This window comes from Macrobrachium nipponense, chromosome 5, assembly GCF_015104395.2.
Source record: "Macrobrachium nipponense isolate FS-2020 chromosome 5, ASM1510439v2, whole genome shotgun sequence".
Classification (NCBI taxonomy): Eukaryota; Metazoa; Arthropoda; class Malacostraca; order Decapoda; family Palaemonidae; genus Macrobrachium; species Macrobrachium nipponense.
In genome coordinates, this window is record NC_061107.1 from 124,416,779 (window position 1) to 124,427,291 (window position 10,513).

The window sequence follows — 10,513 nt, forward strand, 5'->3', positions numbered from 1 at the left end:
CACACACACACACACACTATATCTACTATATATAGATATATATATATATATATAGTATCTATGATATATATATATATATCTATATATATATATACTATATATTATATATATATATATATATATCTATCCATATATAAAGAGCCTGTAATTTAGTTTCATCGCTGTATTTTATATATATATATATATATATATATATATATATATATATATATATCTATATATATATATATAACACACACACATACACACAACACACAACACATTCACATATATATATTATATTATATTATATAATATATATATATATGAATATATATATATAGATATATATATATCTATATATATATATATCTATTTATATTATATATCTTAATATAATATATTAAATATATTATTATAATATAATATCTATATATATATATATATATTAATTATATTATATATATGTGTGTGTGTGTGTATATATATATTATACATATATATATTTATCTATATGTTGTAGGAAGACCACTCAAATTTTAAAAAACCATTGAAAGTTTTTATCTAAGAGTACATTCTCTCCCTCTCTTTATGAAAGACGGAGAGAATGTACTCTCCGAAATCTTAAATGAAAACTTTCAATGTTTTTCACAATTTTAGTGGGCTTCCCACAACTTGATATTTTAGTGCACGGACACAATGTTTATAACTTTGGTTAGGGTGAAATTGAGGTGTAATGAAAGTTATAATTTTCGAAAGACATGCTAGTCAAGGGAGGTCAGAGCGGATATGTATACGCTCTAAATGCTGGGAAGAAACGGGCCAATACCAGCCCTGTGACTGGCTCATCACTATAAGTAGAATTACTTAAGGTGGATTCTTGTGCCTATGATATGTTTGTTTGGTCGCTTCTGATTGGCTGGCACCGGGAAGTAGGCCGCTCGCTCAGTCTCATTATTTTCGTCTGTGGTTTAGAAAACTAGCAATATGCTTATATTTCTTTATTTATCTCACGTTTTGCACAAGATAGGATAGGTTACGTTATACCATAGGATTCTGTAATAATTGTACAACTAAGTCACCTTTTCCTGAAATCAATAAGATAAAACACAAAGGAATTACAACGAGTAAAAGTGAAGAGAGAAGCATTTAATTCTTTAAACCTGTTTTCACTTATCATCGGATTTTGCATCATTAAAGCGTTCAAGATAAAATAAAATTTGTTTTCATACAAAAAATTCACACTGAATACGCTGGTGCTTTCAGATTTCAGATGTGTGATATGTGAAGAGAAAATGAAGAATATGTCTTATTATGAGCCAACTCCATGGATGACACCTATTCTGAAATCTTGTATTACTAAAAAGTCCAGGTTATATAAATTGTACTTGAAAGGTAAGATTGAGAAGTTGGCCTATACTCAATATAGAAATATGCTAACAAAAACAATTAGACTGGCCAAACGAGTATATTATTATAGTAAATTTAAAGATGCTGGAAATGATACTTCGAAACTGTGGTTAATTATTAATAATCTTATAAAAACCAAAAAAGCTGCCAGCCTGGAATATATCCAGACACCTGATGGGATTTTGACTGGATTGGATTTGGTCAACTATGTCAATAAATTTTTTATAAATGCTGCTGCCTCCCTTGTGGGTAATTTAGAACCACTGCTTGTAACTACCTACCATACCCCTCCAATAATGACAACGTGTTACTTAAGGCCGACTGATCATGTTGAGGTGGCACATGTTATCAGAAGTTTAAAAAATAAAGGCAATAAAATTTGTGACATAACGCCGTTAATATTGAAGAATAGCTGTAATGTATTTGCTTCCCATTATGCAATGCTCTATAATATGTCCATTATGCAGCCTGATTTTCCTAGTCGACTTAAGGTTGCAACAGTTACTCCTGTATATAAGTCTGGATTAGAAAGCATCATTGATAATTATAGGTCCATATCAGTTTTAACTGTGGCTTCAAAAATCTTTGAAAGGTTAAATCTAGACAGGACGACAGCTTCATTGAAAAGTACTCTATTCTTAATCATTCTCAATATGGCTTCTGCAAGACTAGAAGTACTACACAGGCCATTATTAAATTTCTCTCCATTACAACAATGGCTTATCAAGATAAGAGTTTTTGTGTCTGCTTCTTCCTTGACTTGAAAAAGGCATTTGACACTGTGTCACACAAAATACTTTTGGACAAACTACAGCATTATGGGTTTCGTGGCCAATTTCATCTATACCTAAGGTCATACTTTGCTAACAGAAGGCAGTTTGTAAGCGTAAATGGTGTTGATTCTGATGTTAAAATGGTTACATGTGGTGTGCCTCAAGGGCCTAAACTTGGTCCTCTTTGTTTTAATATATTCATAAATGACCTACCTAATGCAGTGCAGGCCGAAACAATTTTATTTGCGGATGAAACTGCTTTTCTGCTGGTTTTCCATTCATTCACCGAGCTTATGAATAAAGTTAGGAATTTGTTTAGTGAACTTGAGGTATACTTAAGAGCAAATATGCTAACTTATAATATTAGTAAGAGTAAGTTGATGTTTGCTCTGACTAGGTCTCCCCAAGAACTTCCCGCCCTATCTTTCGCTGATGGCATTATTGAATAGGTAACGGACTTCAAATACTTAGGCTTGACTATCACTAATACCTTGTCATATACAAAACACATTAACAATGTCTCACTCAATGTCAGCCGTATAACTGGAGCAATTATTAGTACTCGTGATTTCTTGCCGACGGACATATTGCTTAAACTATATTATGCTCTACTATAGGATTCAGGGTCTCTGTAACACGGTTTTTTGGACTTTGCTCCTTGTCAAAGCATCGGATGTAGCTGAAAGTTGACATATGTATATTTTACAACCACACAAATTTTGTCAGCATTATCAGTAACCTAAACCCGATAGTTTTAATTTTTATAGAGTAAAAATGACCTAGCCGACGCCATGGCCAATGATTACGAGCCAAGAGTCGAAAAACATTCATTACGTAAGCAATGTTGCCCCGCCCATCCACCAGACAGAAACTCCATCGGCTCTGAAACCCAAAGACTTTATGAATGGCGGAACGATACATAGATGTGGGTGGAGTATCAGTGCTAGCGTAGTAATACTACTGTAGCAGTAGTGCCGCAACAGTATAGCAGTAATATACATGAATTAAACGTTTAGGCCAACTGCTGGGATCCTTGAGGATCATTTAGCACTTCTTACAACTACTCGAGAAATTAGTTCTTATAGCCAGAAGTTAAATTTTCTAATCCAACAATGCCCATAGTAGCCTTCAGTGTTATCCTGAATTATAACGAGGCGAAAGTGGGTGGAGCCTCATGAAGTCATCATTCTGACGGTAATTATTGGTGAAGGTTTGAAGCCAATATACGGTACCGGCTATTTTTTTTCAGTAAATAGGTAGATAGCCAATAAATAAAAGTTGCTTGACATTGGATATAGCAGTTATCAAATCAAGCTTTCTACTATGTTTTGGAAAATTACCAACTATTCCCTACATCTTGTCAATCTGATTGTGACCTATAAAGTAGACTGTAATTTCTTAGGAAACCTATTTTGGGAGTTAGACTAATAATCGAAGTGTTTTTGTATTTCTTAACATATTTTGTTGGTTTGTTCATTATGACAATTATCAGTGGAGAGGTTTCAGAGTTCATAAAGGTGTACTGCTTTGCTTGTATTTAAATTTGTATGTCATTGTTGCCAGAGGCTTAGCCTTCGTTACGTATAGCCAATCATCCATCGAGAAAGAGGGAAGAAATGCTGTCATAAGTTACGTAACGAGTGCGTTCGAAACCTTTTCTATGAGTAAGTTGGCCAGTCTTCAAAAAAAGTCACTTTTACATTATAAGTACCAAATTTATGCAACCTACGTAATGCAGAATACAGTCAAAATTTATGTGTAGATATAAAATGTATTCTGAATAAGCGTTATATTTATGAAATGCATAGATATAAAGCTATTGCGAAAAAACCGTGTTAAAGAGGCCCTGAATCTCATAGTAGTGCTCTCCTACTTGAATAACCACCTCTTGACATGGGGCTCTGCACCTGTTACTGTGCTTAAGAGATTGAAGGTACGTGTCAACAACTTGCTAAGAATAATTCTGGGAGTCAGATATGAGGATGGGAGACCGGTGATGGGCACATCGGAACTTTATACACGTTTGCAGATACTAAACATAAGTAGCTTGTATAAACTAAGCTTATTCATGTTCTTGAGGAGACTGCTTATGGGTGAGCTGCCTTACTTTTATGATCTTTTGTTACGCCCCAACTTGAGTTCCCATGAATATGCTACTAGGGGCCATGGTTATCATATACCTACCATACGTACGGAGTTTGAAAGGAGATTCCTTCACTATCAGCTGATTGGGCTTAAAAATGAACTAGACAGAAAACTTATAGAAGACTCCTTTTATGTTTCTCTCAGAAATTACAAAAAACTATTACTTGCACAACAGTAGGTATTTTAATTATGTTGAACTGTGCTTTTTAAAGATTCCTTTGAGTTACCCAAGTATTTTTTATTCCTTGGAACACAAGCTGGACCTGTGTCTTATTTTATTGGCACTTGTATAAATGCTTTTTTGTGTTTCAAGCTGGACTTGTCTTCTTTTGTATTTTAATGTCTTACTTAATATTACAATCCTTTGTAAAAATGTACTCTACCCATGTATTTTTATGTCTGTGTTTTAGCTTGTAAAGTCTGTATGACTTTTATGTAAAACCAGTAAACTTACTTCATGTTATCACCATATAAGCATTAAATTGTTTCGGCGAATTTTTTGTTTATTTTATGAATTTGTAACAAATAAGGCAAATAAATATACTATACTATGTTGCATCCGTAAATGATTCAAGTTTGACGGTATTGCCGAGAAAAAGTGATCTGCAAGACATCGTTGCGTTTGTCGTCTCAGCGAGAGATTTGATTGCCATTTAGCGATATAAGAAGTTGCAGTTTCGACAATATTTGCCATTACATCATTGCATTTTCTATAATTAAATACACAGAATTCCCATTATGCCTGTCGAACATTTTCAATCCAATATCATATGGTATGTCTGGACACATCTGAAAAAGAAAAAATAATAATCAGATGGATGCATCTAGGCGGGCCTCAGGGAATTCAGTTCAGCAAATAAGTTGAAGTTACTCTGTGGACTGACATCGCACTCTGCAACTTAACCTAAACTTTAATCAGGTTGGTTCAGAATATTCTTTCTAATTTTATTATATGATGAATATATTTTCAAGCGAAAGAGATATTAGAGACTTATTTGAGTGATATGAAATAATAATCTCAGTGAAGTAATAGACAATAAAGAATTAAGAAGACTGACTTCCTTTCAGGCTGAGTCAAGTACGGATGCAACATTTCAAGGCATTTTCTTAATTTTCTCTTCACATATCACACGCATATAAGATCTGAAAGCACCAGCGTATTCAGGGTGATTTTATTATATGAAAATACAAGTTTTATTTTATCTTGATCGCAAGAATTATTCAAAATCGATGATAAATAAAAACAGGTATAAAGAATTAGATGTTTCCTTCTTCACTTTTACTCGTTGTAATTCCTTAGTGTTTTATCTTATTGATTTCAGGAAAAGATGATTTAGTTGTACAATTAATACAGAATCCTTTGGTATGACCAAAACTTTCCTATCTTTTGCAAAACGTGAGATAAATGAAGAAATATAAACATAATGTTAATTTTCTAAGCTACAAACGAAAATATGACACAATGAGCGGGCCTACCTCCCAGTACCAGCAAATCAGAGGCCTCGAAACAAACATCTCGTAGGCACAAGAATCCACCTTAAGACTATAGTCAATCAAGAACGTCGTACCGGACGGGGCTGGACACCAAATACGCAGGTGCTCCGAATTAATTATTTATAATTATAGGCCTACGATAAGTAGCGACAATGATGTTATCTTGAAACCATTTATTTTATATTTGTTAGGGGAATATTTGGTTTTTCATATAAATATGATGATTCAAGTTATATTTCTTAACCACTTCAAAAATTATGGCTTACTAGCAAATATTCGCCCATGCAATTATTCTTATATTAAAGCTATGATTTTGATCCTAGGTCTAGGTGTGTTAGTTTTCTTTACTTACTATAAACACATTACTTAGCATTCATATATCTATATTCAAAATTTTTGGCCAGAAAGCACATGAATTTATCTACAAATTCTTGCACTTCAAGTTACCTTATGCGTGTTTAAATTATACACTACAAGCGAGCAGAAAGACTTTCAAGGAAATAGTATTTTAAACCAGTTAAAAAAACAAGTGTTATATAGGCCTTGACATTAATACTAATAGATATTTCGATTGATAGTCATCTTCTCCATATAACTAGAATCAACATCATCTTTTACTCTACAATGAACAGGTAATCTTTACGAATAAATTCTTTAGTAACCGAGATTACGTACATATCAGAAGGCTTAGATTTTTAGGTATTTTAATAATTTTGCAACATACAAGCAGCTTGAATACAGATAAAACCTCAAAATCCAAAGAAAACTAGTAGTTATTCATATTCCTATTTTGAAAATGTTGTTATGACTGTTGAACTTATTAGGTCTATTGTTATAATGCTGCAGAGGTAGTGACGTTGACCAGCCCGAGGAGTATGTTAAGCAAGCCGTCATTGACGGAGGAGAAGGGACATCGACGCCAACCCCAGACTTCAAGGCTTCTCGTGGGTGGTTTGAAAAATTCCGGAAACGGTGGTGCGGCATGGGGAGGCTGCCAGCTCGGACACGAAAGCGGCCGAAGCCTTTAAATAAGACATTCGACAAGATGACGATCAACAAAGGCTACAGTTCTCAGCAAGTCTTCAACTGTGATTAGACTGGCCTTTTTTTGGAAAAAAATGCCTCATCGGACGTACATCACGGAGGAAGAGAAGAAGCTACCAGGGCATAAGCCTATGAAAGACAGGCTTACGCTTGCACTTGGTTCCAATGCCAGTAGGGATTGTAAGGTCAAGCCCCTACTGGTGTATCATTCGGAGACTCCTCGAGCCTTCAAGGCCCACAAAGTGCTAAAGGAGAAGCTTCCAGTGATGTGCAGGGCTAATGTGAAAGCCTGGGTAACGAGACTTTTGTTTACCGAGTAGGTAAATCTGTTTCGGCCCGACAGTAAAGAAATTCTTGGAAGAGAAGCGCTTCCCTCTGAAATGTCTGTAGGTGTTGGACAATGCCCCTGCTCACCCTCCTGGCCTCGAGGAAGATATCCTAGCTGAGTATTCTTTTATCAAGGTTCTTTTATCTTCTGCCTAACACCACCCCTCTCCTCCAGCCCATGGACCAGCAAGTGATATTGAACTTCAAGAGGCTGTATACAAAACATCTTTTCAAGAGATGTTGCGATATCACCAATACCACAAACCTCACCTTGCGTGAATTATGGAAGGAGCATTTCGATGTTGTCATATGCATCTGACTCATCGATCAAGCTTGGCAGGAGGTTTCGAGGCGAACCTTGAATTCTTTGTGGAGGAAACTCTGGCCTGATGCCGTATCCGCCCGAGACTTCGAGGGATTCGACGTGGGCAAAGCTGATGCAGTTTCAGAAACAGTTGACAATCCTGAAACCGTTTCGCAACCAGATCTTGACGAGATCGTTGCACTCGGCAAGTCCATGGGGCTGGTCGTCGAGGAGGATGACATCAATGACCTCGAGGAGCACCAAGAGGAGCTTACGAAGGATGACCTGAAGGAGTTGGAGGCCATGCAACATAACATCGCTCAAGCAGAGTTCTCTAGCAGCGGCGAGGAGGAGCAGGACAACCCTATGACAACGGCAGAAATTAAGTATGCTCTAGATGCTTTTCATAAAGTGCAATCATTTGTAGAAAAGAGACACCCCGAAAAGGCTTACACAGGTCGTCTGCTTGCGCAGTTCGATGATGTTTGCCTGAGTCGTTTCAGGAACATTGTGAAAAGCAGGCAGAAGCAATATTCCTTGGATAGTTATTTTTTAAAGAGGCCTTTAGTAGAAGTAAGCAAACAGGAAGATCCAAGTGATACTACGAAAAAACAAAAAGTTGAAAGTGGTGAAGAAATTGAAATTTTGTAAAAAACTTAAAGTATAAAAAAGTAAAAAAAAAAATGTAAAAATCAAAAAAAGAAAAAAAAAAAGAAATTTGATTTTAAGTTTTTCGTAAAGTTAACTGTTAACGTTTTCTGCCATTTGTTAATGTGTTTCGTTTCGTGAACCTAGCCACCTGGGGGGGCAACCAAGTCCTTATGGGTGCCGGTCCCAAGCCCGGATAAATAGGGAGGGTTGGTGTCAGGAAGGGCATCCGGCTGTAAAAATCTGTGCCAAAACCAAAAATGGAATGAGCCGAAATATGGAAAGAGGTAATGCTAGGGCGTACTCCGTAAAACGACGCACAGAGACATCGCCCTAACTCTGTGGTAAGGCGAGGGCTACTGCATCAGGAGGCGGGGGGGGGGGGGGGGGTGTGCAGCTAAGAAGCGAGCTCACATTGGGTTCAGAGTATGTCAGCTAAATGTTGGGTCCATGACTGGGAGAGGTAGAGAATTGGCTGACTTGATGAGAGAAAAGAAAGTAGAGTTGTGGTGTGTGCAAGAAACGCGGTGGAAAGGAAATAAAGCTAAAGAGTTGGGAGATGGATATAAGCTATATTATAGTGGAGCAAATAAACAAGGTAGAAATGGAGTTGGCATAGTACTGTCTAGTGAACTAAAGAACTCGGTAATAGAAGTGCATAGAAAGAATGACCGTATCATCAGATTGAAGATATGTTATGGAGGAGAGATTCTGAATATTATAAGCGCATATGCACCACAAGTTGGTTGCACAGAAGAAGAGAAGGGAAATTTCTGGAGAGACATGGATGGAATAATGCAAGAACTGGAAGAGCATGAGAGGGTGATAGTTGGGGCAGATTTGAATGCCATGTCGGAAGTGAAAATGAGGCGATTGGGCGGGTGCATGGGGGCCATGGAATTGGGGAGAGAAACCCAGAAGGAGGAGAGTGTAGTGGACTTTGCTGTGTCATTCGACATGGCAATAGTAAACACATTTTTTGAGAAGAAAAGGGAACACCTAATAACATATAGGAGTGGGGGAAGATTCTCCCAGATAGACTATTTCTTGTATAAAAGGATAAATCTGGTGGAGGTCAAGAACTGCAAAGTTATTCCAGGCGACCATGTAGCCCCCCAACACAGGCTGCTATGTATGGACTTGAAGTTGAAAAGGGAAAGAAAAAACCAAAAACCAAGCTAAAGGGATAAGGAAAATTAAATGGTAACGAAATTACAGAAGGAAGGGGATAAGAAGAGAGAGTTTAAGAGGAGGGTTTTGGAGGATATTGATATAGGGATTGAAGATGTTCAAGAATGGTGGGCACGAAATGCAGCAGTAATAAGAAGGCATGGAAAGGAGCTGCTAGGAGAGGACTCTGGTATCATATGGGAAGAAAAGGATAGTTGGTGGTGGATGAAGACATTGAGAAAGTAGTAAAAGATAAGAAGGAGGCAAAGAAAAAAGATGGGAAGAGTCACAGTCAGTGGAAGACAGAAATAGGTACAGAGAGAAAAACAAGGTGGTGAAAAAGGTGGTAGCCCAAGCTAAAGCAAAGTCGTATGATGATGTGTATAATGAGCTGGGACAAAGGAAGGATTCAAAGAAGATTGATGAAGCTATCAAAGGCTAGAAATAAGAGACAAACCAAAGATATAACACCATCAACAAAAAATGAAAGAATCAAGAGGGTGTGGTGCTTAGAAAGGAGGAAGACATTGTGAAGAGATGGAAAGAATATTTCGAACAGTTGTTAAATGAAGAAAATAATAGACTAATAAGAGAGGATGGGCAAGTGAACATTGGCATGGTAATGAGGTTTTCTAGGCAAGAGGTACTAAATGCACTGAAGAAGATGAAGAATGGGAAGGCAACCGGACCAGACATGATCCCGGTGGAGGCATGGAAAGCATTAGGAGATGAAGGAGTGGATATACTGTACGATTTCTTATGATAAAGATCCTTGAACAGGAAAAGATACCAAATGAGTGCGTGGGAGGGAGTATATTGATCCCAATTTTTTAAAGGGAAAGGCGATGTCCAAGAGTGTGGTAATTATAGGGGCATTAAATTGATGTCCCCACACTTTGAAGATACTGGAAAGGATGATAGATGCTAGACTGAGAGAAGAAGTACAAATAGGTAAAGAGCAGATAAGGGATTTATGAAGGGAAGGGGAACAACAGATGGTATATTTTGTCTGAGGCAAATAATGGAGAAATTCGGGGAAAGACAAAGGGACCTACATATGGTATTCATTGACCTTGAAAAGGCTTATGACAGAGTCCCGAGACAAGAGGTATGGAGGAGCCTGAGGGAGAAGATGGTGCCAGAGAAGTATGTGCGATTGATACAAGAGATGTACCGGAATGTATTTACCAGAGTGAGGAGCAGTGTTGGGGAGACAGAA